At 39.6% G+C, this 14549-nt stretch overlaps 1 protein-coding gene and 1 pseudogene across 2 annotated transcripts in view; one reads left to right on the forward strand and one right to left on the reverse strand.

Annotated features, from left to right (window-relative positions):
* The window catches only part of LOC138165357 (RING finger protein 11), a 78376-nt gene that overhangs the window by 28215 nt on the left and 35612 nt on the right, over positions 1 to 14549 (reverse strand). The window lies entirely within an intron of this gene.
* On the forward strand, positions 7677 to 8336 carry LOC138165199 (translationally-controlled tumor protein homolog pseudogene; annotated as a pseudogene).

Below are 14549 nucleotides of genomic sequence, written 5' to 3' on the forward strand. Positions count from 1 at the left end.
GTCAAAAAAGAAATTAAGGTCTGATTGGAAGATTAATGGAATGCTATAGATATAGATTACTTGATTTCAGCAAATCTTTAATAAAGTATCTTATACTCTTTTTTTGTGGAAAAGATGTGGGCTAGACCATAGTATATAGAGGAATCTGGAAATGGCTGAATGGTTGAAACTAAAGAGATCATTAACGTCCACAATCAATCTGGAAGAGGTCTCCAATGAAATGCCCCAGGGATCTGTTTGGCCTTACATTAACATTTTTATCAGACTTGGCATAAAGGCACAGAAGGCATGCTTATTAAATTTTCAAATGACACAAGCTGGGATGGATAGTCAAAGACAAAGACAGGATTCAGAAAAATCTTTACAGGCTAAGACACTAAAGAGAATCCTAATGAGGTAAAATTTAAGAGATAAATGGTCTTACATTTGGGTTCATAAAAATCAGCTTGACAAGTACAAGATGAGGAAGGCATGGCTAGTCAGTCCTTTGTCCTAAAAAAAAATGTCAGGAAAGAACATTAGTGACTGAGAAGAGGAGGGTGACCTTGGTGTGAAAATACCTGGTGTGCTTATCCAGTCTACTAGATTTGGAGACAAGAGAACCCAGGTTTAAACCCCAGTCCTGACACTTAATACATGTATGACCCTGTACAAGAGAGCTCCAGGAGCGAGCAGTGTCACAGAAGCTAAGGAAGGGGAAAGTTTCCAGAGTAAGGAGTCTTCAACAATGTTAATGCTGCACGACAGTCAAAAGAAGAAGGGGGGAAAACAACTGGATTTGTCAAGTAAGAGATTCCTAGAGTCCTTGGAGGTGGCAGTTTCAGAAAAGGTGGTGGGGTGGAAGCTGTATTGGATGTGGGACTGTGAAGAGTGACTGAGTGGTTACTTTTAAAAGTGAAAGGTGTATTTTGTTTTTAATTTAGAAAATTAAGAAGAGTTTACAGAGTTTAACAAGAAGTGATAAATTATTTTGCTAACCTTATTTCAATATTTTTTTCTTCTCTAAACAGATCTTATCCAATTGGATGTAAAATCTAAACATAAAAGATCACATCATAGAAAAATTAGAGAAAAACAGAAGGAGGTATACTTTCTACAACTATGGCTAGAGGGGAACTTTTAAATTAAGCAATGAATAGAGGTGAACACATAAGAGATAAGAGGCAATTTCTACTAATTTAAATTAAAAAATGTTTTGTACAAACAAAATCAATGCAGATAGTTATCATAAAAGTCTGACATCTAAGATCTACAGGTATATAAGCTGCCAAGGGCCATTCATTTCTAATAAGCAAAGGATGTGAACAGAGTTTTCAAAAGAACTACAAATGATCCAATCATATGAAAGCTGTTCCCCAAATGAGTAGAGAGAAAAATGAAAATTAAAATAACAGTGAGGTTTTGCCTCAGGGAAATCAAATTCATGAAAATAGCAAGAGACAGAAACAGTTAATGCTGAAGGGGCAAGAAGGCAGATGTTAATATGCTGCTGGCAGAATTGTGAACTAGAATTATGTGGAAAAAAGTGACTAAATTATTCATACCTTTTGACTTGAAGGTATGAAACCTAAATAACTAGGCTTATTTATATGCCAAAATATTCATAGCAACACTTTTTGTAATAGCAAACATCTAGAAACAAAACTGTTGCCCATTAATCGGGGAGTGGCTAAACACACTGTGGTATATGAATTATAATGGAATATTACTGTGCCCAAAGAAATGACAAACATGAAGAATTGAGAAAAATATGGCAAGGTTTGTAGAAAATGATGCAGAAAAAGGAAAATATATGTAATGACTACAAAAGCTAATGTAAAGAACATTAAAACAAAGTCTAACCACACTGTGCAATTTTTACGATCCATCTTGGTCCCAGAGAAGAGAGGGGGAAACAGATCTTTCTTTTTTCCCTTGAAAAGGTGGGGTGTATAGGTGCAGAATATTGTATATACTATGTACTGTCAGATATTGTTGCTGTGTTATTTGGTTTTGCTCAACTATTACAACAAAAGACTCAGCAATTTGGGAGAGAGGAGCCAGTGGGACATAATAAAAAATGGCTAAATTAAAAGGAAAAGCATCAATAAAATTTAAAATACAACAGATTTCTGATGATCCAGGAATGTCTATTGACAATAGCCCTTCAATTAAAAAGAGAGAAGGCACCAGGCTAAGAAAACAAGAGTCAACACTTGCAGAACCTGATTGGCTGGTTGCTAAAGGACATCAGATCCCATATACGTCATGACTCAAGTACATAAACCAAACAGTTTTGGCCTAGAATTTCTTGAGAGATCAGTCATCAGCTAAAGCTGCCTGCCAAAAAGTAGCCTCTTATCAACTTGCTGCAGTCAGTCTTTTAATCCAAAATAGTCAACTCTGACAATGTCCTGATAATTATTAAGCAATAAACCCTGATATGAAAACTTACAGAAAAAGTACTTGTAGAAATGACAAAAAAAAAAAAAAACAACCATCTCTACCACAGTAATTTATAACTGACATCTACAAAACTCACTAAAGCTAATGTTCTGAAACAGGCACTGACCTTAAGGGCACTAAATGTTCAAAGCACAGCAAAAACACCAGAAAATTGTACTTTCCATATCAGTGATTATCTTCAATGACTGACCTGAGAAGACAAACAGTTCACATTTATAAAGGGAGTGCTGTCCTCACAACCCACAACCTCATGAAATAGGTGGCACAGCCATTATCAAACCCATTTCACAGATGAGAGGACTGAGACTCAAGCAGATGACAAAAAAACATAAGGCTGGAGTAGATGACTTCTAAAATTCTTCCAGATCTGAATTTTACGACGCTGTAATGTGCCCTGGCCACACAAACGCTGTAGTGTTAGGACCAGGCCAGGGCCTGTTGCGATCCTACCTGAGGGCTCAGAGACTGGTGTTCCAGCTTACCCAGTCCCTTAAAACTAATTATATTACCCTTATTGAACCCAACTCTGTAGATCTGACAATGATATAAATATCACGGTATATATAATGATACAAATATCATATATATCATGACATAAATTCAGACATGTTGCTGGGTAATGAAATCAAAAGCCAGGACCTTGCATTGGCAGCCCCCTCAGCAGAAATCCCCTTCCAACAGAGACCAGGCCTGTAGCATGTATCATCTTTTCCAAAGAGCTTAGAGAGATCCACAGCAGATGATTTGTTATATAACAGGGAAAGTCAGACAAGCAGCTTCCAGGAAAAACATTCCTTCACCTGCTAATAAGCTCTGAAGTCTTCAGAGATTAAACAAAGCCTAAATGAACACAATTAACTTACTAACCTAATGCCAAAAAGTACATTTTTTTAAAATGTTAAAAAATTTTCACAATCTTTCAAACACAGATTCTTAGGACATATTAATATTTTCTTTTTTAAAAAATGAACTAGTATCCCTTTGGAAGCTGACTCAGTCAGTTTAACTCTCCTTATCACACCTCTTTGTTGAATCATGCCTAGCTGCCTTCAAAACTTGGTCCACATGTGCTCTTTCCTGATTTTTCCCATTAATAATACTCTCCCCTACACCTTAAAATTACTTTATACTTACTGTATATGATACATGTATGTGTTTATCTTCTTTTTTTTTTTCCAGATAAATGGGCTATTTTCCCCCAGTAAGATGTAAGCTCTTTTTAAGGCTGTAGCTATCTCATTTTTGCATATTTTTCCTGCACCTATAACACAGTAGGTGTCCAATAAATGCTTATTAATTCAGTTGCTTAACATGAGGAGTTATTTTTGAGTGGGAGAAAAAAAACTTTGCCTCAGCTTAAACATAAACATTTGGTGAAACAAATTTCTTATGACAATCTCTGGGCTTGGGAATAAGAAAAGATTCTTGTCAATAGAAGGGAATTTATTCTAAGAGAATTTCTCTGGTGCCAAAGTTACCCCTTGCCTGCCAGCCTTGTGTTCTTCAGGAACAGGTAAATCCCTCTGGGAACAATCACAGGCAGCAGCCCTGGGTCTAGGTTTCTCCTCAAAGAGCAGAACTTGGTGAGCTGTTTTCTAAATGGTTTATTTCCACAGCATTTTATAGTTTTCCTCACCAACAACCTTGAAGTGTAGTGGGTAATAGAAACATGGCCCCATTTTACTGAAGAGGACTCAAAAGGACAGCAGGGCAAGGACTCAAATTCGCATATAATCCCAAATTCAGTCTTCTTTCCACTAAAGCATGTTGGCTCTTCTAGATGACTAAGCCTGGTAAAAGGCCAAGTCAAAAGAAGTGCCAGTGTTTCAGATCTGTTTTGAGAAAAACAAAATGTCCATACTCCTTTAACTCAGATTCAGCTGACACAGAGCCATAGACTGAAAGCTGGAAGAGATCTGAGAGAGCTAGTCCAACCTGCCCTCACTTTACGGATGAGAAAACTAAGTAAGGCCCAGAGAGGAGAAGAGACTTGGCCAAGGTCATATGTATGAGAGCCAGGATTCAAAGCTAAGCCCCACCCAGACTCTTCAGTCCAAGGCTCTTGCCACCAATCTTTTTGCAACGGTGCATCAGAACAGCACTTGCAGAGTTCACAAAGGTTTGCAAGCACTTTACAACAACCCAAAGTAGCACCCTGCAGGTATGATTATCCCACTTTTATAAACAAAGACATAAACTGAGGTTCAAACAAGAGTTAAGAATAACTTACCCCAAGTCAGAGTTTACAGTTGTCAGTGAGAAGATTTGAGCCCAGTGCCCATTCCTTCAATTCAGTGCTCTTCTCCACTACACCATGCTGATTCTGACCAAGAATATGGTAAGATTTTCAGGGCTTAAAATAAAAGTTTTAAGATGCTAACTCATATTTCAGGCTGCCATTTTCTCCAGCATCCCAAAGAGCAACAACACACCAGAAGAAAGCTGATGGAAACTGAATTACATAGGACAAGAACGTGGAAGGAGTCTGCGTCAAACCTAGGGCTGATGGACTTCGTGGGAGGAGACTGGGTCCTACTGGCTTTTTTTCTAACACTCTCGGGGCTAAGTCACCTCCACCGAATCTCAGTTACATCCTGACATCCTTCAAGGTGAAGTAAGGAAAGAATGATTTGTCTCTCAGGTCCCACTCATGGGTCAGATTCTATACCATTATTAGACTACACCTGTCAAGTATCTCTAGAAGCCAGAAAATATTACAAGTTAGTCAATTATTTTCTAGTGAAGATGTGGCTGGGACAAGAGACTGAGTTGCTTAGAATGAATGCCAAAATTACACTTTCTTTTTTTTCTTTTTGGAGGGCAATTGGGGTTAAGTGACTTGCCCACAGTCACACGGCTAGTTTTTGTGTTAAGTGTCTGAGGCCGGATTTGAACTCAGGTCCTCCTGACTCCAGGGCCGGTGCTCTACTCTCTGAGCCACCTAGCCGCCCCAAAAGAGACTTTTTTTTTCTTGTTGCTTTTGTATGTGTAAGGGCAATTGGGGTTAAGCGACTTGCCCAAGATCACACAGCTAGTAAGTGTTAAGTGTCGGAGGCCAGATTTGAACTCAGGTCCTCCTGACTCCAGGGTCCATGCTCTATTCACTGAGCCACCTAGCTGACCCCAAAATTACATTTTCTTAAGGTTCAGAAACAGGCACATATGCAAGTATACATACAGGTGTACTTTATGGGAGACATCTGCTCCTGAAAAATTGCAAAGCTAAATGCTTGTAAACCAAAACCATTCTAAACGCACTAAATATAGGCTAGGAGATCTAAGATACTCTCTAGTTTTACCACCACAATTTACTGATGATGACGACACTAAAGTCCACATAAGTTAAATAACCTTCCTAAGATTAACCAGTTAGGGACATACCCAAAGCAAATACCAAGGTCCTATCTCCAAAGTCAATATTCTTTCCATTATACCAACTTTTCCCTCTATAAACACTTCATAGAATTACAGAATTTCATAGGCAGAATGAGAAACAGTGGCCATTTACTTCAATACCCAAAATGGAATATCCTCTATAGCAAACTGGATAACTGGTCACCCAATCTTTGCTTTGAGTCCTTCCATGAGGAAAAACTCCCTACCTTTCCAAGGAGCCCACCCCCTTTCCTGTTTTCTAACATCTTGCTTACCCAACTATTCTGTCTCATTTGTATCCCCAGAATTCAGCACAGTACCTGGCACATAGTGGGTGCTTAAATATTTCCCGACCGACCCACCCTATAGCTGGTGATCCAGTGACACCAGCCTTCCTGCTTTTTCACAAAACGTCATTCTATCTCCAGACTCTAGGCATTTCAACTGCTTGGCTATCCCTTCTCTCCTTCCTTGTGTCCCAGCTAAAACCCTACCTTTTGGGAGACTGTCCCTACTCTCTAAGTTCTCATGCCTTCCTTCTTTCTCTATATTTGGGGCCCACTTGTTTGCACACCATCTCCCCCATTAGACTAGAGCTCCGAAAGCAGGCATTGACCATCTTTTTCCGTTCTGTCTCCTTATCACTTGACACACAGTATAAGTGCTCAATAAATGCTCACTGACTAGACTTAGTCTATGCAAAAAGCACAGACACAGAAACAGAATGATGTTTATGAGAAATGTCAAATTGCCTGATCCAACTGGAATATAGTGTGTGAAGGAACAGTGTTAAGTAGGATAAGCCTGGAAATGTAGGCTTTCTGAGAATGGCTTTAAAGGTCTAACAAAAGAGTTTCTATTTTGTCAGAGACACATTAAGGAGTCACTGAAATTTTATTTTTAACAACAGTATCGCTTTTTTCTCCTGTATACCAAATCAACAGCACATTTACCAGATCCTCTGGAAGAGGCCCTAACATAGCAAAGGAAGAAAGGACTCAGTTTGTGGTGGTTGTTTTTTTAATTACAAGAACTAGATGCAGAGGGAAACTGAAAGCAAGGACAATACCCGAAACATAAAGAGTACTTAATAAACAAAATAAACCACAAGCAAATGAGTAAGCAAACATTAATGTTAAATGAACATTAAGAGCAGAATTATAATTCCATTGGACTTCCTGTAAATATAGTTTGATGGAAAAAAACAATAAAAAGGCTGTGATCTGACAAGATAACAAGAAGATTGTCATGCCTCCAGGCAGCAAAATGCTTTTTCTCCCTATTTTCATATCCTGTTACGTAATGACTGAGCAGGAAAACTTAAATTATGGTTATGGGTTGGGAATTGGAAGGGATGTTAGTCCAATCTCTTTATTTTACTAAGAATGAAACAGACCCAGGAAGGCTGAATCCAATGTTATGTAGACAGTCAGTAGGCCTGCCTAATGCCAGGAACTGTCTGCCTTCCCTACATTATTTCAGGGCCTCCTGGGCACCATGGTGACGAAAATCTTTGAGAGGGATCTTCCAAATGCAATTGTAGAGACATCATATGGAAAATACAACCAAGGAAGCTGAGTTAGTGGCTTGTATCTGTAATGTGGGTTTTTCTTCAAATCAGAGACTGGGATAAGGACTAGTCCTATGATTTCATCAAACTCTCCCTACCAACACAGCCAGGTATCTTCTCTGAAAATCAGTCTTAAACCACATGTAAATCAAAGGCCATCCCATCACATTTTATATCCAGTTACAGAATAAGATGATGTAACACTTCACTGCAAAACATAAAAATCAAAGGGCACCTTTTCCACCTGTTCCCCCCATCCCGCCGAGCACTGCTCTGGTAGCATTGTGTTCACATTGAGCTCTGGGCCCCCCACAGCACTAGTGCTGCTGTCACAACCTCTCTCCTTCCACCACCATCTACCAGGACCTCATCAGTCATGATGTTCTCTGACATTTATAAGATCCAAGATATCCTAAAAGGGCTGCGCCTAGAGGTGGAGGGGAAGATGGTCAGTAGGACACAGGGTACCACTGATGATTCACTCATTGGTAGAAATGCCTCTGCTGTAGGTCCTGAGGGTGAAGGAACAGATGCCACTGTAATCACTGGAGTCAACATAGTAATAAAAACTATCATCTACCAGAAACTAGTTTCACAAAAGAATCCCACAAAAAGTGTATCAAAGACTATATGAAATCAATCAAAGTCAGACTTGAAGAACACAAGCCAGATTTTTTTATGATGAGAGCTGAAGAACAGATCAAATACATCCTTGCTAATTTTTAAAACTATTAGTACTTCATAGGTGAAAACATGAATCCAGATGACGTGGTAGCTCTCTTGGACTTGAGTTCTGCGAGGATATGATTTTCTTTAAGGGTGGTTTAGAAATGGAGAAATGTTAACAAATTCAGTTGATTACTTTGAATTACCTGTCATCATAACTGGCTGCTGCTTTTTGTCATCTACACAACACCAGGACTTGGACAAACTTGGACTGATGTCATCTTGAGCTTTATTCATTTATTTTTGACCTTGATATATTTAGAGTGGAGGTATTGTTTAAAAAAAAGGAACAAACAACGTGTCATGTAGGTTGTATAAAATAAAATGCATTTAATGCCCCCCCCAAAAGAAATCAAAGGGGAGTCCCATGATACGTAATGGGGAGTGGATCCCACTGATTCTGTAGAAAAAACATCTGGTTCTCAGGTTATATGATACTCTAGTGACCTCAGGAAGACAAGACAACAGCAAAGAGAAATTTTTAAATTCAATTCTATGTGTGTGGTACTGAATTTATGAAGCAGCATGATGGGGTTTCATTTCAGACACTCATGGCATCTTGGGGAAGCCCCAGCCAACTCCAGCCATGCAAGACCCAGAGCCACCTCCAGACAACCCAAGGAACTCATGTTCTAGCTCCCTCTTTTTTTTGTGTGTGCTTTTTTTTGGAGGGAAAAATTTGGGTAATTGGGGTTAAGTGACTTGCCCAAGGTCACACGGCTAGTTTACGTGTGTGTTAAGTGTCTAAGGCCGGGTTTGAACTCAGGTCCTCCTGACTCCAGGGCCATTGCTCTATTCACTGCACCACCTAGCCGCCCCTCTAGCTCTCTTTCCAAGGATCAGCCAAACAGCTCCAGCCTTCACCCCTCATTCCAGTGCCCCTGCAGTAATAGGGGTTTGGTCCAGGGTGCTTCTGAGATCCTTCTAACTCTGAGATTTGCAATTCTGTTGGATTGGGTTGTCTAGATGTGTATGTGGTTGATGCTAGAAACCTATTATTAACCCTGGTAACAAGATTTCACATGAGTAGAACAATAAGAAGCTGAGGTGGTAGTGGGGAGGGCAGGAGACCTTCCATTAGGTTAAGGTAACCTTTTTCCTCATGTGTTTCCTAGGCTCTAGCTCCAGCTGCTTTGAGCTGCCCTGACACTTCCCCTCCCCCAGATCCTGAGACTTCTCAGTCAAAGGAGACACAAAACCTGAACAGGTGGTGTTTTGCCAAGTTGAAAAGCATCTACTCAGAGTCTGAAGATCTTTATGAGACAAGTTAAATCAGCCTTAAAGGTCAACAGGATGTTAAATGTTGTAACAGACTTCTAGAAGGCCCCCTAGTAAACTGTTCACAAAGCTGGAGACTTCTGGCATTCACAGAACGTGGAATGGGTGTGACCTCAGTGCAGCTCTAGTCCTCCAGGGCCTGAAGAAGTATTTCTAATACACTGCCAATTTTGACCACCTAGTCATTGCTTGAAGACTTCTAGTGAAAGGGGTGGCTCTCACCACCTCTTGGCAGTGGAAGTTCATCCATCATTTGGACAGCTCTCATTGGAAGAAAGCTTTCCCTTAGGTCAAACCTAAATTTGCCCCTTTGCAACTTTTACCTACTGCTTCTAGTTCTGCCCTCTGAGGCTAAACAAAACATTTTTTGTTGTTGTTTAAGTCATGTCCAGCTCTCCGTGATCCCATTTGGGGTTTTCTTGGCAAAGATACTGAAATGGTTTACCATTTTCTTCTCCAGCTCATTTTAAAGGCGAGAAACTGAGGCTAACGGGTTAAGTGACTTGTCCAGGATCATACAGTTATAACTAAAGCCATATCTGAACTCAGGGAGATGAGACTTCTTGACTCCAGGGTTGGCAATCTAATCACTAGCAAATATTACCTCAGTTAGCTAAATGAGATAATATTTGTAAAGCACTTAGCACAGAGCCTAGCACATAGTAAGCATTTAATAAATGCTTGTTCCCTTTCCCAGCACATAGTAGGCTTGTTTACTTAATAAATACTCCTCGCTGACATGAACTGATTCTTGCTTGTGATAGACCTTCACACATCTGAAGACAGATATCATTTCACCCTGTCTTTGTTTCTAGACTAAGGAGAGGACCACAGATCTACAACTAGAAGGGCTGTTACAAGTAATCTGCTTATTTGTACATAATTGTTTGCATGCTGTTCCCCATGAAGCAGTGAGCTCCTTGAGAACAGACGCTGTCTTCTACAGACAGCATTTAGGAACAGGGCCTGGTGGGGGGGCTACTGATGAGAAAAATGAGCTACGGAAAGGTGAAGTTCTTTGCCCAAGGTCATATAAGCTATAAGAGGCAGAGAGGGAGGACTGGAAGCTGGGTCCTCTTATTCTCTTGTTAGTGTTCTTCCCTCTGCACCATGCTGCCCTTTACCATCCTTGGCTGCCTTCCATTGGACCTTGTCCAGCTTTATGATGTTTTTCCAAATATTTGGCACCCAGAACTAAATAGAAGACAGATGTTGTCTGATCAAAATAGCCCCTAACAAAACTGTGACAGGTGCTTATAAATGTTTTAATAAATGAAATTTGACACTGGAATGTCACTGCGGTCCCACTAAAAAGAAAACCCAATACACTAGTGCAAGTTTACATAGTACATAATGAAGTATCTCATTTGGATTATCACCATTTTATACACAGAAAAACTGAGGCTCAGAAGTTAAGTGACTTACCTATGGTCACACTGTATCAAAATGTTAGGCAAGATTTTCTCCAGGCCTAGCATTCTTTCCATACAGAAGAGTTTGTCAATGTATTTAAGAGTATAAAAAACTCTGTTCTTAGATAAGCACATACTGATGAAATTTAAGACTGACAAGACTAAAAATAATTCACATTTCTCTATAGCTTTAAAGTTTACAAAATATTCTCATTACAAGCCTGTGTTATTATTAAGTAGAAGTGTTATTGTCCCTATTTTACAAATGAGGGCACCAAGGCTCAGAGTGTCTTGCTCTGGTCACCTAGCTATTAAGGGTCAGGGGTAGGGTTTGAACTGGGAATTACTGCCTTCAAAGAGCAAAGTTCTTTCCATGATATCATGCTGCCTGCCAGCCTGAAAGATAAGGATACGACTCATTTCAAGTTACCTATGAAAGGACACTACTTCTCTCCTTTCATGCCCTAACCCAGGTACCACTCACTACCAGTGTAATTCCTGATTCCTGCTTACCTACCCCCAAAAGTGAACCTAAAATTCTCTTATTTTCCCTTATATACTTCCCTCTATTACACTGTAGCCTCTTCAAAGGGAGAGCCTAGCTAGAGTGTTAAGGACAATGCCTTGGCATCTGGGAGGCACTTAATAGATATTTCAACGGGATTGGCAATTCCTAAGAAACAAAGGAAGCTGATACCCTCTTGGCAACACTGAGGTAGAGCAGAAATGGCTGAGAGGAGGGGAGTTACAGAAAGGTGACTTTCTTACAGTGCCAGGTACCTCATTCTGCTGAAAGTTCATGAGGTCTGGAGAAGCAAAGTAGAGTGGAATGAACTGTCATTTGTTTTTATTCCTATCAGTGAAACTAAATTGTCAACAAGCATTTGGTAAATGTTTACTATGTGCAAGCACTATGCTCAACACACCGAAGGACCACTTTATAATATAAACTTTGTGGCATGGAGGGGTTAAGCAGTGAAATGGAGAAATGATTTCCCTTTTTAGCAGGTTATCTGTCATTCGATAAGCTAATTCTTCTCTATCTTTAGCATATGTGTCCTCGCCACTCACCAGCTACAGTGCCTAGTCCAGCCTGGACTCTTGCAAGATCCTCCAGGTTGGTCTCCTTGACTCCATACTCCACATAGCTACTAGTGTGAGATAATCCTCAACCACAGGTCTGACCACATCACTCTCTGGCTCAAAAGCATCTAGAAGATCCCATTATATTTGACAATACAAACAACTGCTGTTTGACACATAATCTGGCTCCCATCTTCTTTCCAGCCTTATTACACATTACTCCTCTTCACAATCTCTTCTTCCAGTGAACCTGGCCTACTTGCTGTCTCTCACACAACATGCCTTTCATATCCCAGGCTTTGGACAGCCTGTCCCCCAAGCCTGGAAAGCCCTCTCCCTGCTTAGAATCTTGATGCTGTCCTCCTCTTCCAGGAATTTCCTAATGCTCCCAACTACCTCACACTCCGGAATGTGTGTGCGCACGGGCACAGGCACGTGCACGCAAGATCTGTAAGAACAGGGCCAGTTTCTTTGTTGAGTGACTGACAGGCTCTTAGGGAAGTAAAGGACCACCCCTTCCCTCAATCTGAGACAAGACAGCTGAGGCTTGGCTACAGTGACTTGCCCAAAGTAACACAAATCCTAAGTAGCAAAGCACCAAATGAGATGATATCTGAAGTATTTTGCAAATCTTTAATTTAACATAAATGCTAGCGATTATTGTTAGGCAAAGATGGAATTTGAACCCAAGTAACTACAAATTCAGGGATTTTTCTAACATAGGTTCATCTCATAAGCTGATTCAAATTCCTGAATTTGACTTTCAGATTTTATGGAGGGTATGAGATAGGACGACTCCATGCAGAATTTCTCCTTCTGATAGATCAAGCATTACTTTTATGCATAAGTAGTAACCTACTTTTTTATCCTGTCCCTGGGAAAAAACAATCATACCCTAGGGGCCTAGTTTTAAAGGAAGACAGTCTTTATTTTTTTTTAATGTGCAACTTTGCAACCTGACCGGTTTTAATTAATATTTTAAGGAAAGACTAAATCTTGATTAACAAACCAAAAGTCAACAATTTCTGCAAGCTCATTTATACCAAATAGTTTTTTTGGTCATCTTAAGAAATGAACTGTTAACAGCCTTTAATTAAAAGGTTAAGTAATAGCTGGTATCTATATACAGCCTTTAAGATTTTCAAAACATTTAAAACACATTCTCATTTGATTCTCATGACAACCCTGAGAAGTAGGTACTTTTATTATTCCCATTTCATAGATGAGGAGAGTGAGGTTGGAAGAAGTCAGGCCACTTGCCTATGGTCACACAGTTTTTGTGTCTGAGGCCAGCAACTTGAAAAGCACCAGAGAAGAAAAGTGATCTGTTTCATTTATTTCATAATCCAGGTCAGAGGTATCAAACACAGGGCACAACACTCCTGCTGGACCCAGACTGAAATGTAATTGGGAAATAAAAAACAGAAGTGTTAATATGTGGTTTTTCTAAGTCGACATGCTGTTCACACGGATCCTTACATATGTTTAGAGCCTCCCATTTCTATCTGAGTTTGACACCAGTGACCTAGCCCACCAAAGCAAAGTCTCCTTTAGTAACTCATCTTTGTAGGAAGGTGACCCTGGATTACAAACTAGCTTCAGGGAGTGAATGCTATGCCTGTTACCTGTAGGCCAGCTTAGCTAAATGTGCAGAGGGTGCAATGCTAGTAAGTTGTTTTAAGTCATGCAAGGTTTTGGCCACAGTAAGTAAGAAAAAGTTTCATCAAGTATAGAAGGGACCAATTCAATCTGAACCAAAAAGGGCTGAACAGAATCAATGATCTACTAAAGCAATCACCAAACGCAAAAGAATGAGCTGACTGGGTGATTCAGAGGAACTATAAAAAGTCATAGTTCACATGCTACATTTATATATATATATATGGAAAGTTTGGTCACTGAATATACTTGATACAGACCTGACACAGATGTTTTGGCTCAACTGCTTCTTTTTCCTTTTCCTTTTAAAAAAACTCTATGTTAAAAGGGTTGGCTTGAGGGGAGAGGGAAATATTTAGGAATGAAAGTGATCACACACACACTCTCTCTCTCTCAAAGAACTGAACTTTGAGACTTGAATTCCCTTCTTGGCTACAACACCTACTAGATGTGTGAATGGAGATTTTGCTTAAACCTTTAGCCTCATTGTTTTTGTCTGGATATAGGGTTAAGATTTGCACAAATTACCTCACAGGACTTTTTGTGACAAAAGTACTCATGGTCAATATTTCTTCATAATTTATTAAGGAAGTTGCTAATTATGTAATGCCCAAATTTTATGCAAATCTGTCTGAAGATAGCTACTTTTCTTCAGAAACAAATAGGAAGGAGTTCATTAAGTTTGAAACAATATGAATTATGAATGAAAAGGTAAGCTGGTGGACCTGAGGTTGATTTTGAGCCTGGTGAATATAGATTTATGTAACCCAATTCTCTTTGGGAAAGATGGGTTTTGGAAATCATTTTAAAGTGGTTTTCATAAAGTGATGCTAATAGTTAGGAAACTGCCTTCAACTAGTTTGCACAGAGACCTCTCTGACCTAATTCAACAGCTTGGTAGGAGTCTATTTGACCTATTTTTCTGTTCAGTTAGTGGCAGATTTAGTATAAGCATCACTTCATTTACCTGGCATTGTATGAAATGCTCTAATTGAGTAGAT

Source organism: Petaurus breviceps, unplaced genomic scaffold, assembly GCF_028583685.1.
Source record: "Petaurus breviceps papuanus isolate PSGF00001 unplaced genomic scaffold, PetGlider_PUasm1.0 208, whole genome shotgun sequence".
Classification (NCBI taxonomy): Eukaryota; Metazoa; Chordata; class Mammalia; order Diprotodontia; family Petauridae; genus Petaurus; species Petaurus breviceps.